General features: G+C 41.1%; 2 protein-coding genes across 13 annotated transcripts in view; one reads left to right on the top strand and one right to left on the bottom strand.

Annotated features, from left to right (window-relative positions):
- Nucleotides 1-4,141, bottom strand: part of Hmg20a (high mobility group 20A) — a 77,253-nt gene extending 73,112 nt beyond the window's left edge. For 5 of the 6 annotated variants that reach the window (XM_013518884.1, XM_005393491.2, XM_005393493.2 and 2 more), the window contains exon 1: nt 3,833-3,960. The gene's annotated coding sequence lies outside the window, so the exon portion shown is untranslated. Of the gene's footprint in view, nt 1-3,832; nt 3,961-3,998 lie in introns of those variants that run through there. The other variant, XM_013518883.1, reaches the window with a different exon arrangement.
- Nucleotides 4,142-4,561: 420 nt separating this feature from the next.
- Nucleotides 4,562-14,628, top strand: part of Peak1 (pseudopodium-enriched atypical kinase 1) — a 284,201-nt gene continuing 274,134 nt past the window's right edge. For all 7 annotated transcript variants that reach the window (XM_005393487.2, XM_005393484.2, XM_013518882.1 and 4 more), the window contains exon 1: nt 4,562-4,791. The gene's annotated coding sequence lies outside the window, so the exon portion shown is untranslated. The remainder of the gene's footprint in view (nt 4,792-14,628) is intronic.

Here is a 14,628-nt window from a genome sequence, read left to right as displayed (position 1 = left end):
CCTTTCGTAGATGAAGATGCCTAGGAATAAGAAGTATTTCAGGCAGAGGATAACACGAACAAACCTAGAGAGGCAAGGTACAGTTCATCTTGTTTTCCAGAGGTCATTCATTTTGGAATATACAATGGGTAATGAAAGATACAATCAATATAAGGGGTCCTGAGTAGGGTCATGAAGTATAGGGGCTTTAAGAAAATGAGTTAAAAGTCTTCCTGTAACAATTCAAATCATTGGGTGATGTCTTAATTTTTTTCTTCAAACTTTTATGTATATTTTCTAAAGTAATCATGGAATTTAGTGATTTCTCCTTTCTAAAAGAAACAAAAAATAAAATCCTGATGATTTAATGAGCATGCTGATGGAAGACAAGGCAGAATCTCAATAGTCAACCACTATATATCATGCTTTTGGGAATACATAAGACTTAAAACAGACATGTGGGCAAATTCCAATAATCAGAATAAACAAAGCAAGAGAAGTGGTAAAATAAGAGCATTAATTAAGCCTCCAGCACCAGGATTGGGCCAGTGATTTGTGTCTAATATCCTTGTTCCACCAAACCACCCTATTTAGATTTAGGGTAACTGAAGCTCAGGGTTACCAAACTAGTAAAATATAAAGACCAGTTTTGAATCCAGGCCTGTCTGGTCACCCGTTTCATCCACTACTGTTCACTCTTATGAGTTCATACAGTAGAAAAGAAGCTAGAACAATAGTATCACGATGCATGTGTCAATGAAAGGGCCTAATCCTTAACACACAGGCTTATATGGTCTGATGTAAGGTTGAAACATTCATGTGTTTCGAACTGCTTAGAGATCAAGACTGAGAAATGGAATTAGGGCTGCAACTTGATCTGGTTTGAAGAATGATCATAACAGATCCATTTAGGAATTCTAGGGGAACAAAATTCCAGTTCTGATTTGTAAATTGGGAGGTTAATGCCAAGAAAATATGGATCTTTGGTCTTTATTTATGTATTTGAAGTCCCTAGAAAGTGACTGTCCCATAGCAGGAACTCAATTCTGTGGAAATTATGAAAAGACATATATGGGGAATTCTTATTTGAATACTCTTTTCTGTTTGTTTTTGTTTTTTGAGACATGATCTCACTAGTAGTTTACCCTGTCCTTGAACTCACTGTGAAACCCAGGCTGGCCTCAAACTCTCAGCCACCCTCCTGCCTCAGATCCCCAAATGCTGGGATTACAGGCAAGTGTTGGGCTTACAGGTGAGTGCTAGGATTACAGGAATGTGCCACCACGCCTGGCCATTGAACAGTCTTGAAAGTAGTCAGATAGAAACAGTAGAGTAGTAAGTTTAGAAAACATTAAAACTAGGATACTCCCTTTAACACAACTCCATAGCAAAAACACACCACCACCACTACTAAAACAAGAAGCAAAAAACCAGTATGATGTAAAATATAAGCATGATTTTACAAAGTAAGGTAGACAAAAGAATGAAAAGTGCGCAATGCATAGCACCTCTGTGAAAAATCAAATTTCAATGAGCCAGAATCTACAATTTTGACCTATTGTTCTAATAATTCAAGCTATGAGCAGTGCATTCAATGAATGCTTCTGGAAAAGAAAATGGGTATTTACTCTATAAAATGGGTAATTTATTACAGATGGCAAGTAATGATACGAAAATCTCATATCATTAACTCAAAAAAGTAACTATAATGGCAAAATTTTTATTTTTCTAATTGCGACACTATGTTCCTGTTAGAACATGAAAGAAAAATGCAAGGAAGGGGCATTAAGGAAGAAAAAACACCCAAAAACCTTTGGAAGACAGGAAACCAAGCCTCTTCACAGATACATTAAAATAGAATAAAAACAGTATCCAGAGACTTTCCCTCTGTTTTTCAGAAACTTCTACAATATTTCTTCTTTGTTGGAACCAATGAATAACTGTCACCTATCACAAAACACCTTCTTCCAGTTACATACTTTATGTATTGCTTTCTTCTCAACAGACACTTCTTCAAGCTGCTCAAGGCTTTCAGCTGCAGCAATTTTCCTTATTTCTATTATACTGTACTTCTTCATGGAATATCACAACGACCAATTTAATAAATTCTTTGCTTTCCAAAAGACAATATACTGCATCTCAATAGGTATTTTAGTATCATTTTATCTACTTTTTTCTTTTAGTTCTACAATCATTCTATACTTCAGTTCCTAAATTGCAGTTTAATTTGTCAGAGTGTCAACATCATATTACATTAATATAGAAGCCAGTGAATTAATATGTACTTGGGGCAGTCCAAATGCCCGATACGCTGTTACAGACAACATGGACATTATTTTGTCTTGTCTTCTCAGTCAACTGTTGCTGCAATTTTGTGGTCTTTTAAGAGGTAACTGCTTTGAGGTTCAGGCTGATCCCCCCAACCCCGCTGTAATGGGGATGGAACTCAGGGGCCTTACAGTAGGCAAATGCTCTATCAATGAGCTTCATCTTCAATGAGAATTTCTTTAAAAAAGGCTACATAAGTTAAAATGTTTTTATTTTCAAAGTTTGAAATTTTCTAATAAATTCTAAACCAAATGGCTTGAAAAAGAATGAGAATTAAAATTACAAATTCTGAGGCTAGAATTAAGTAAGAATCTCAAGGAAAAAATACATAGGTTTTATTATTTGAAGAATTTCTGAAAGACACTGCCAGTTATAGGTTCACGTCAGCCTGAAATTGTTGCAATTTCACAAAGCTTTAAAAAGACTGATTCTTCAGTACACATACACCCAAGTAATGTTACTTGACAAATGACAAGGAATCAAAATTATTGAGTGTTTATTACCAATTCACGTATTTTGTCTTATACAAAAGAATACTGGAAGGAATTCTCTTACTCATCTTTTGTTCTTTGTGAGACATTCTTCCCTTAAAATGTGAGCTGAGCTCATGATCCTTGCACCATTCTTTAAAACCACAGCGGGTAGCAATGATTTTTTAACGATTGCCAAATTTAACTCAATTACAAGGGGAGATGATGTATTAAAATACACCTTTCATGTTACATGTCAGCCCCACGAAAGAATTTTTAAAGCCGAGGAAATTGTTCTCAGGGGAATCTGTAGCCTCAAATCCAAAGGCCTAAGAATGTAGGATACCAATTAATTCAGTTAAGGCAACACCAGATCTGAGTTACTTCCTACACTTGTTCTCTGCTAAGATGAAAATGCCCCGTAATTTATGTGAACTATCGGTCCTCTAGGTAATAGGCCATGTCCTTTTAACGCAGCAGCTAGCGTTCTTGCTGCAAGTCAAGGCAGAGAACTCTACCCATCCCATTAAGGTCGACTTGGATAAAGGAGTAAGGGTAGGCAATTCGTGAGTCATACAAAAAAGTGTGCTCTTTTGTAATGAATCTTAACAGGGGGTTTTGCATTCTTTGAAGAAAGCATGAGGAAAATTTTGTTGGGGAAGAAATTTTCCACCTCACAAGTGGAAACCAAACACATAACTCAGCCTGCAGGTTGATGATCACAGCTTCGTGGAATAATCTCACTTCTGACACGAAACCACTCTCAAGCTATGCAATGCAGTCTTTGGCGAGGGAACCCAGCACCAGCTTTTCAAGCCCTCCCCAGCTCGGGAAGTGGGCTGGACAACCCCCAAACCACCACGCTGCCCCACAGGAAGTGAGTTCTGTTCCGCCTCCCCCAAAAGCCATCCCTCCCCTCCCCCAGCCGGAAGTGAGCCCATTCAGTCGGCCTCTATCCCAGACAAACCAGTAACAGCAAAAGAGGAGTGATCTTCAGTTAGAGGGCGAAGGATACCATGATGGTGGCCACCCCCAAGTTCGCACAGCCTACTGACCTGCAGACGACAGGGGCACCCGAGGCCCAGGGTCTAATACGAGGCCCTGCACAGAGGACAGTCCCCTCAGCCCCTCAGTCACCGCCGCTCGTTGCACTCGACATCTCACAGCACCAGAAGAATCCCTCCGCAGCACTTTATTTTGATATCTTTTCTTTTTCCTTACCCAAATCGCTTAACCAAGTACAGACAGGTAACTTCTCTTATCACGGTAACGCTTAAAGTGGCTCCGATGAAGAGAAAAGTGAAATATTATTCCCAATACCTTCAGAAAAATGAAGGGATTATTTTGTCTTGATGCGGTAGAGGATTACGTGATGACGCAAGGCGCATTCATGGAGCCTCCTGGGAGATGTAGTTTTCTGTTTTATGGCAAAGGCCCACAGAGGGTAGAATTTAACTTGATAATTACTAAATTCCGTACTGGAGTACTTGAAAGCACCTAGATGGTACTCGGAGACTGGCTACAATAAAGAGATGCGATATGCAAATGGGTCAAAACTTCTTTTCCTCTGGTGCTTAATTGAAACAAATTTTTCCCTCACATGGGCCTAAGGTCTTGGTCGTCCTGCCCCCTCGCTTTGGGCCCGCCCCTTAGCCAATCAGGCTCCCCCTAGGTCTCCTCTTCCGCCTGTTGGACCCCCCCAGAAGGCGGGGCCTCGCGGAGACTCCGCCCCCGAAGCTGAGGAGAGCTCTGAGAGGGCGGTGCGCGCGCGCGTGCTCGCCCCTCAGGAGGCGGGCGAGGACGCGCGGAGGGGCGGCGCGCGGGGCTGGGAGAACGCGCAGGCTGGTGGGCCGGACAGGCGGCGGGCGGGGGCGCGCGGCGGACGCGGCGGCGGCGAGAGTTACAGTACTTACTTGTTGTTAGTGTCAGTCGCTCGGCAGCACGGCCACGGCCAGCAGGAAGAACGCGGACGCGCGGTGATGGTGGTCCCCGCGGCGGCGAGCGCGCCCCTCAGGTAACGGAGGCCGTCGGTCGCGTGCTTTCGCCTACCTCCTTGCGTCCCCCGGGGTCCCTCCCGCCCGGCCCCGGCGCGCGGCGCCCCCGACAGGAGGCAAAGTTGGGACCGGCGGCGGGGACGCCCGGGCGCGGTTGGGCGGCGCAGGCAGAGTGAGACCTGGAGCAGGCGCGGGAGGCTGGGGCAGGAGGGCTTCTTGCTGCTGCCGGAGTTACGCAGTCTCCCTGTTCCTGAGCCCGGGGGATCCACGAAGCCCCCTGTATGCAGGCTGGCTGGGTGCTGGCTGGGTGCTGGCTCAGTGCTTGGGGTTCAGTGGCGCGGCTGCGTTTCTTCTCCTTGCCCTTCCACGCATCCGTCCTTGCAACTTTTCTCTCCTCCCTGGGAGAGGAGCGCGTCCACCCCGCTTCCCCGCTGTCTGCGCCCTTCGTCGGGAAGCCCGATTTCTTTTCCTTCTCTGGTTCCGCAAAAGACTGCTGACAGCGACGGGAAAGAGGAGCCTGCCTCCCCCCCAACCCCTTGGTACTCCTGCAATCCGTTGTTTTTCTAAGATCCAAGTTTAGGAATCAGAGCTGTGGAATGGAGTTTTTGGAAGGCTGGCGTTGATGGTGATGAGTTAGAGGAAAACTATGATTTCATCCTTATTGGCCTTACTATAGAAAACCTAATACGTTTTTCTTTTGCCTCTATTGAATGTGGTGAGATTATACATTGAATTAAATACTTGGAGACTTACATAAAAGACTATTTTTAGGTCATTGGATAGGTACGTGAGCAGCTTTTCACCTGAATTGTAATTGCTTTGAGGATTCTGTTTTGAGGCCTACCTGCTGTTTGTTTTTTTTTTTTTTTTTATAACCCCAGCCACAGCATCTTTTTTCCCTAATAAATGAAGTGATGTAGTAATGTGTGTCGTCTGAGAACCCATATTGCTCCCTGTAGTGTGAAAGGGAAAAAAAAAAAGTGAATTATCCACAGGGGTAAAACTTTCCTTGAGCAATCTTGAATTCTCACTTCATGATGGCTCCTTTTGTAATCTCAGAGCGTTTCTGAATGGCTGAACTCACTGACTACCCTAATTTCCGAAGTGCCTGGCCCTTCTCTTTGGTGGCTCATTTAGTAAATTATTATGGCAGGTGCGGTACATTTTCTTAGCTTCCAAGATGGGAGCTCATAGCCTCAGCGTAGAGATTAAATTAACATAAGGAAGCACATTTCATACCTCTGCCACTGAATTATGGCTAATGACAAACTCACAAACTATGTGAAAAAGCAAACATCCTCTTCATGGAGGGAAAGAGGAAAATATTTTTATCATGTCTTTAGGGACTAACATGACTATATTATGGGGAGGAAAAATGTCAGAATCTTTTTGAAGGGTTTTAATGTGCAGCCCCCTCTCCCTTGTTTAGGGGCTGACATTGATGTTTGGCTGGATTCCAGAGTTGGAGGAGAAGTGTTTTGGTGAGAGGAAAAGATAAGATTGCTTTGAACTGTTCAGATACTACAACTGTTCATTTTGCTCACTGATAGTGCAGAGAAACTTCCACAGTAATGTTCTTAACCCATTAACATTCTGTCAGAATTTATTTTTAAGAGTCTATCCTGAGGCCCATAAAGGAATAATGCCACTTCATAACTGTTTCCTGACACTCAAATTAAAAAATATGTTCCTGAAATGCATAATATGTGTACTCCTATAAACATTTATCTTTATACATTCATGGTAATGTAAATATTTAAGGCTGAGAGCTTAAAAACTTTTATTTGCTTATTTGCATACATTCTTTTCAACATTTAGCAGTGCCAGCCATATTTGCCAAATAAGCATCAGCCATAAATTCATATTTTGGCACATTTCATACAATAACTCTTCTAAATTGCTCCATGGTGAAGCATCATGAGATTAACATTGGCTTCACGAGAGAGATTTGTTGTTTTTAACAGCAATGATGCGCTGTTTAAGTGGAACAGGTGCTGGGCTCTTGTTGCTTGTTGTGTTAAAACCCGCCAAATCATACTCTTGTGGTGGTGGTTGTTGTTGGATGCATTGTTTAAACAATTTAGGGACCAACTGTGGCCCCAGCACGCCAGCCATGAGTTCAAGGCTTCTCATCACTGCGGCAGATCCCTATTTTCCTGTCAGAGGCAGGTGTGTGTGTGTGTGTGTGTGTGTGTGATGAGCTTTATTTCTCATTTGTTGATCTCTTTATTGCAATTCCTATTCTCCAACCTATTCCCCAGTCCTTTTATTACTAGAGCTCCTGGTAAAGTTTAGGCTCTTTCCTTCTAACTTTTAGGGTGGGACTAGGTAGTTTACATTTGTCCTCCAAATGTTTGTATGCCTTCTAAATGCTAAGCATGGTGGTAGGACTGAGAATATGTAAAACGGTAGCTCTTTTTTTTCAAGGAGCTATGGTTTAAGAGGAAAAGTTAGCTGACAACCAGTAATTACAATATGGTGTGGTTTGTTACAGGTGTGTGCACAAATTCCTAGCAGTGGAAGCATGGAGGAGGGATAGTGGAGTCAGGCTTGGGTTCTTGGTACTGGGGGTGTTCTAGAATCTTAGAGGGTTACCTGAGCTACTCTTGAATAATACATGAGTGAACTAGGTTCAGACAAAGGGAAAGGACATATTATACCAGTGCTGTCATATTGAAACACAGGGCACAAATGTAAGTCTTCTATGCAGTTTAAATGTTTTTAGTAAACTATATTTTAAAAAGTAATTAATGATTGCCGGGCGTGGTGGTGCACATCTGTAATCCCAGCACTTAGGAGGCTGAGTCAGGAGGATCTTTGTGAGTTTGAGACCAGCCTGGGCTACAAAGGGAGCTCAAGGCGAGCCTGAACTGCATAGTGAGACGCTGTCTTAAAAAGACAAAAAAAAAAAAAAAGTGAAGTTTTTATAATATAATTTAGCCCAATATATGTAAAATATTATAATTTCTTCATGCAATAAATATGACACTGCAATATTGAGATGCATGACATTCCATTTTTCATACTACGTCTTCAGAATCATAGCACATTTCAGTTTGGAATAGCTCCATTTGCATATTTTGTAGCCACATGTGAATAGACAGCTTTAGAATAAAGGCAAATGAAGTAATACTCAAATCACAGATTGTGAACCAAGTTTGTTTTAGGTTCATTTTGAAGGCTCTGGGGATTTAGTTGAAAAGAAACAAGCTCATGCTGTGATTTCAGACTCATTTGAGGGAAATGAATGCTAAATTAGAGAGGGGCAAAACTAGAAGTAAGACCACTTAGAAAGCTATTCTTGGTGAGAAATGATGAGGAATATAGAGGGGGGAGGTGGATGTATGAGAGATTTAGGAATATTAACAAGATAGAATAATCTGATTATAAAGAAAGATTGACGATTTAGGATTTTTTTTTTTTTTGAGAGAAGGTCTTGCTGTATAGTTCAGGCTGCCCCTGAACTAACTATATAGCCCGGGCTGGCCTCGAACTCAGGTCAATCCTCCTGCCTCAGACTCCTGAATGGTGGGATTACAGGTGTGCACCACCATGCCCAGCAAAATGACAAGATTCCCGTATTGTATTGTGAGCTGCTAGGTCGATGGGGCCAGCAGCTGAAGAGAAGCTAACCATCTGTCCAGACAGACAGTAGATGAAAAAAGGAAGCTTTGAGGAATTTGTCACAGGAAGCTGAGGGAGGGTAGTCAACAATGTATCCTGCCGGGTGTGGTGGCGCATGCCTGTAATCCCAGCATTTGGGAGGCTGAGGCAAGAGGCCAGCTTGATCTAATAGTGAGTTCAAGGCTAGCCTGAACTGGGGAGGGAGACTCTGCCTCAGAGGAACACCCCCGTCCCCCCAGTATCCTGCCTTGAAAAGCACAAGTAAGATAAGGACTGAATAATGCCTCTGGGTTGTGGTGATTAAAATGTCTTAATTGTAATTGCAGCTAGAGAAGTTAGCTACATTGTAATGTGTTAGGGGTTGAAAAGTGACTTGTAGCTAAATTGTAGCTAGAAGGGTAGCTACTTGAGAAGAATACAGTGTTTTCAACAAAAGACTCTAAAGGAAAGTATAGAAAGGAAGATTTAGAGAAGTTTGTTTGTTTTTTAATTAAAAGGGTATTGGGCCTGCTTGTGGGATTAGGAATAACCAATGGAAAGGAGGCATTGAAGGGAAGGAAGAGAGATGGACAGATGGAGACAGAGGGAGAGACAGACAGAGACAGAGATGGTGGAAGCTGTGATTTGGAGGCAGGAGGAGGGGGATGGGCTGCATGGCATAGATTAAAAAATTGGCCTGAGCAGGAGGTAGTCTTAGCAGTGATTAGAAAAGAGGGAAGTAAAGATGGATGGCAGCGTAAATAAGTTTGAAGCTGATGGGGCAAACTGAAAGAGAAGGACTTGGCATGTGGTCTTCATTTTTGATCACTGAAGAATGAAGTTTCCTAAAAAGAGTATGTGAGTTTGTAATAGTTCACAAGGGCTTTAGGGGGAGAGGCAGACAGATACATGACTAGGAAACTAACAAACTATTGAGGAACTGCTTGAGATTGTAGACTTTGGATTTATAATGGTTACCAACTTGCATGGTTGTTTTTCTCCGATAGTGATTAGTCTGATAATAGCTGAAGATACTATTTAATATTGCCACCTTACAGTTACCCTTCTGGTTCTTCAAATGAACAACTCGTGTTCAGTCCTTGGTTCAATTTAGAGCCTGCTTGTTATCCACTGCTTTGTCAATTCTGTTTGGTAGAGATACACAAAGGACAATCGGTTGAGGAAATGAATAACACTGATGGTTGGGACTATAATGAATAACTGTGGGTTCTAGGCTGGCTTAGGAGCAGAAAACCTGGCGTGGGGGTGATCTAATTGGGAGAAAATGGGTGCGTGAAAGGTCATTGTGAAGCAAAAAGACACCAAAATATTTAATTTCGGATTTTAGAGGTTTGTTGTTAATTCAGCCAATGTTTGTTGAGCATCAAGTATGTACTGGGTGTTGTTCTAGATGCAGAAGTTATGGCAGTGAAACAGACAAAAATCAGTTATTATAGTATACTAGGAGGTGATAGAGCTGTAGAGAAAAAGCAAGAATGCCGGTGTGGGTGTATTTAAAAAGACAGTGTCTGGGAAGGATTTGGTGAGAGCAAACACTTGAAGGGGGAGGTAAGGGGCATAGTAAGTAGAGGACACATTCTGCATAGGTCCTGAAGCAGAAGGGTGTGTGCTGCATCCTGGAATTCTAGGAACCCAGGGTGCTCTAACAGGAGTGAACTGAAGAGGAAAGCAAGGTAAGATCAGGGAGATAATGGGTCCAGATCACAGAGCCTGTAGGCCATTGTGGGAAGGGAACCATGACAGGGTTTCAGGTGGAGGAGTGACATGAATGGATCTGTGATTTTGGTTACAGTACTGAAGCTCATCTAAGGAGGTAAAGCACAGAAGCAAGAAGATAAAGTAGGAGGCTGTCTTTAAAAATCTAATTGTGAGGTTGTGTCTTGGACCAGCAAATCAGTGAGAGGTGTTTGGATCTGTACATATTTTTAACTGGCATTTTGAAATTATTTTAAGTTGACAGGAGAGTTGCACATATCTTATGTAGGGCTCCTTTACATCAGTGTTTCTCAGCCTCAGTACTGTTGGTATTTGGGGCTGGCTAATCCTTTGTTGTGGGGGTTGTTGTGTGTATTATAGTAGTTACGCAGCATTTGTGGCTTCTATCCACTAGATGCCATACCATATCTCCTGCTGTAGCAATCAGAAATATCTCCAGATTATTGGAACAGAATTTTTTTTTTTCGTATAGGGAATTGAACTCAGGACCTTGCGCTTGCCAGGCAGACACTTTTGCTGCTGAGCTATATCCCCAGCCCATTGGAACAGAATTGTTCCTGTTACAAACTACTTTCATATACCCTTCACCCAGCTTCCTCTGTTGTATCTTACCATTTTTTCCACTATCCTAACTAGGATACTTCATTGTTTTGGTTGACAGGTCTCCTTCATCTTCTAAGGTATGATTTTCCTGGTCTTCTTTTATATTTTGTAGTTGTTCCTCAGTGTAGGTTTGTCTGATGTTTTTTCTTTCTTTCTTTCTTTCTTTTTTTTTGAGACAGGGTTTTGCTGTGCAGTTCAGGCTGGCCTTGAACTCAATTTGTAGCCCAGGCCGGCCTCGAACTCACAGCAATCCTGCTGCCTCAGCCTTTTGAGTGCTGGGATTACAGATGTGCACCACCACGCCTGGCTCTGATGTTTTTTCATGAGTAGACTGGGGTTCTGTGATTTTGAAGAGTGCTGTAGAAGTGAAGTGCCCTCATCACATCCCAGGAGGCATGTGATAGCAAGTAACTGGTGGTCATTTTGCTTAAAAGTGGTTTCTGCTAGGTTTCCCCACTGGAAAGCTACTATATTCTATACTCTGGTTGTGAGAAGCAAGGTACTAAGTCCAGCCTACACTCAAGAGGAAGGGAATTAAATTCTACTTCCTGGAGGGAGGAGTAGCAAAGAATTCATGGACATACATTAAAATTACCACAGTAGTTGGTAAATATTTTGGGAGAGAAAACTTTGAGGATTTTGCCAGCATCCTGTTTCTTCCCAGTAATTTTAGCATTCATCAGTAACTCTTCTTTGCAGTAATTACTGTTAATGGTGTTTACAAGGTAATTTTTTATTTTTCTCATTGTCCTTACATTTATTTAGTTGGAATTCTTCTGTGAGGAAGATTTGTCCTTTGTCTAGTCACTTATGAGTCCAAATTCAGGGGTGTTTATTGTATTATTAGGGCTATAATTTAATACTATTTCTATTTATTTTGTTGCTCAAATTATTCTGGCTTTGGCCTTGGGGAGCTCTTTTGGGTTAACTTCTGGGTCCTTCTGATATGCTTCGATCCTTTGTGTATGTACATTCACACGTCTTTACTCTCTGGGACTACTGGATGCTGTGGGCTTGTTTTTTCTGCCCAAGCCCTAGAGTCAATCATTTCTTCAAGGTTGTCCTGGTTCTTGTAGTTGGAGAACAGTATTTTGAAGCCAAGATCTGAATGCTAGGTGTGCTTGTTGCTACTATAGTGTCATTCCTTGTAATGTTTCTCGGTGAACAGAGGAAAGGGGGCAATATGTGTATATGCACACACACACCCATGTGCAGCAAATCTATTTCTGTATATAAAAATAGACAGGCACTCATACTGATATCTCTGACTATAGTTAGGTATATTTGGATCCAGATAGGTTTACTGATGGATTCAGTGTGGAATCTTAGGAATCAGGAATAACTTCAGGGTTTTCAGCTTAAGCAACTGCAAGAATAGAGTTGAAAATGGTTCAGGATAGAGCAAACAGGCTTTTGGGAAGAGTTCAGGAGTTCTGTTACAGTCGGATTATATCTTTGAGATAGCTAATAGACATGCTAATAGGAATATCTTGTCAGCAGTTGAACACCTGAGTTCAACTGGAAAATGGTTCAGAGGAAAATGGTCCAGCCTGGATAAATTTGTGAGTTGTCAGTATGGAAACAATCACCTGAAGGGTGAACAAAGCTAGGGCAAGAGGAGAGGTTCAATGATTGACCACGAGTCATTCCAGTCAGATGACATGAAGAGTAGTTCTGCACGATAAGGGCTGCATGTAGTTACAGGGTAGATTTCATAGCCATCATTAATAAATACTTAGTACTTATTTGCAAGATACCGACTGCTGAAGTTAGCATTGCTCTCTTCTTCCTTAAATTTGCATTCTTGGATGAGAAAAATCACAGGCTTAAAAAGAGAATAGTAGTAGAAGGGAAATACTACACACACACATATATATACCAGATATAATATATATAATACATACCAGATATAATATCTATATCTGTCTATCTAGATATAAAGTACTAGTGAAGCTTGTTAGAAAACATAGACAAAACAAAACAACGATGGGCTCCAACATGCATCAGCTACACTTAAACACTGGTGTAAGCCTGTATCAGTCAAGAAATGTGTCAAGGTTTCACATACACACTAGTAATTATCAACCAGCAGAAGTTCCTCCATATGTTGACCTTGGTTTCTTAGATTGCTTCTCCTCTTGCTCCCCTTTCATTATAAAGTGTTGGGTTAATAATTGTGCCTATAGTTACTAGCTATCAATGAAGCCACTCAGTGACCTGGTTAGGAGTGTTTCTGCTGCACTTGACTTTTTAACTACTGGTTCTCTGCCACCTTTTCACAATCAATAGAATTCAACTGAAGACAGGATGTAATCAGATGTTTCCACATAAAATCAAGCAGAGGTGGCCTTACCAACTTGTATGAGTGTGCTTTTCGCCCCTGCTTGTTTTATAGATAAATGTAGACATTCATATTGATCATTTGGTTATTAAAATTAAATCCAAAATATTATTTTAGAATTTTAGAAGTTGTTTAAACATGTAGCCTACTAAACTGAGATTTTAGTTAAACATTTTAATGTCTTTGTACCAAAAATGGGTGGGCTTTCATTGCCAGCTGATAAGAGGTACTATAGCATGAGGCAGGCAAATGGCACTGTCTAGTAAGGATTTAGGTGCCAGTCACTGTTTTGGAACCTTAAAAAAGGGAGTTTATCTACTTTGTAGGATAAGGCCGGATGATCACAGGATTCCATTCTCAGCTCTGCCACTGAATGGTTGGCAAAGCTGTTGTCCATTTTTATGTTCCAGGGTTTTGAATTTATTAGATGTGAGAAACATGAGTATATTTATATGATAAAGGGACTGAGCCTTTGTGTTGAGTGCAAAGACTATGTCTGATTAGCTTGGTTCCCAGCACATAGCAGATAATTGAAATGTTTGTTGAGTGAAGGAATCACAGAAGATAACTTGACCCTTATGAAATAAGGCAAGAAGATTTATTTAGTTTATTCAAGAAAATATGATTTTAAAATCTTCAATTGTTTAAGTCAGGGTAAAGGCAAAACAAATTAAATGTGTATGGTAACGTCGTCATCTGAAACCAAGCCAAACAATGCTACTCTGAAAGCACGATTACTGTTTTTCCAGTGGCTCATAAACCTGCCCTCCAGGAGCAGTCAAGAATTGTAGTTTCAGGAGTTATACTGTCTGGATTTGAATCCTGGCTCGGCTATTTACTAGCTGTGTGGTCTTAAGTTAGTTTCTTAATTATACTTCAGTGTCTTCATTTATAAAATGGGAATAATACTCGTACCTACTTTATGAGGTTCTGAAGTAAAATCAGAATATCTGTCATTCACATAAATATATGTAAATTTTGACATGCAAGTGTTTAATTAAAGTGTTATTCTAAAAATGCTGAAAGACTAGTTATCCTAAAATTAAAGTTTTTCAATTTCTAGAAAATCACATACACTGAGTTAATTAAAGGAAAAGAAACCCCTTTATGAACAAGAAAAAAATGTTCTAGGAAATACAAAGTGATGTCTTGAAAATATATAATGATGTTTTGGGACTATGTATAATGAATGAGCTTTCTACTTTTTGTTCTCTCCATTTCTTTTCTTGTGTAGCAGATTTTTTTTATTAAATGCTTACGCATGAGCTCTCATGAGCACATCACTATCTGAGAGTAATTATGCATAACATTGTGTTAAGATCCATGCTGCCTCCAATTGAATCTTACCTCTGCAATTTACAAACTGTTACAACCTTGGGGAACTGTTTTTCTTTCTTGGTGCCTCAGTCTTCTCATCTGTAATGGGGAGAACTTTAGTACCTCTGTCAGAGGGTTTTTAATGTTTGACAAGTGGTTTAAACGATGTCTAGGGGCTGGGGATTTAGCTCAGCGGCAAAAGCGCCTGCCTGGCAAGCGCAAGGTCGTGAGTTCGGTTCCTGGTACCGGAGAAAAA

The sequence above is a fragment of the Chinchilla lanigera genome, unplaced genomic scaffold (genome assembly GCF_000276665.1).
Source record: "Chinchilla lanigera isolate Chin_1 unplaced genomic scaffold, ChiLan1.0 scaffold00049, whole genome shotgun sequence".
NCBI classification, from domain to species: Eukaryota; Metazoa; Chordata; class Mammalia; order Rodentia; family Chinchillidae; genus Chinchilla; species Chinchilla lanigera.
Note: the sequence above shows the minus strand (reverse complement) of the source record. Positions and strands in the feature narration are given on the sequence as shown.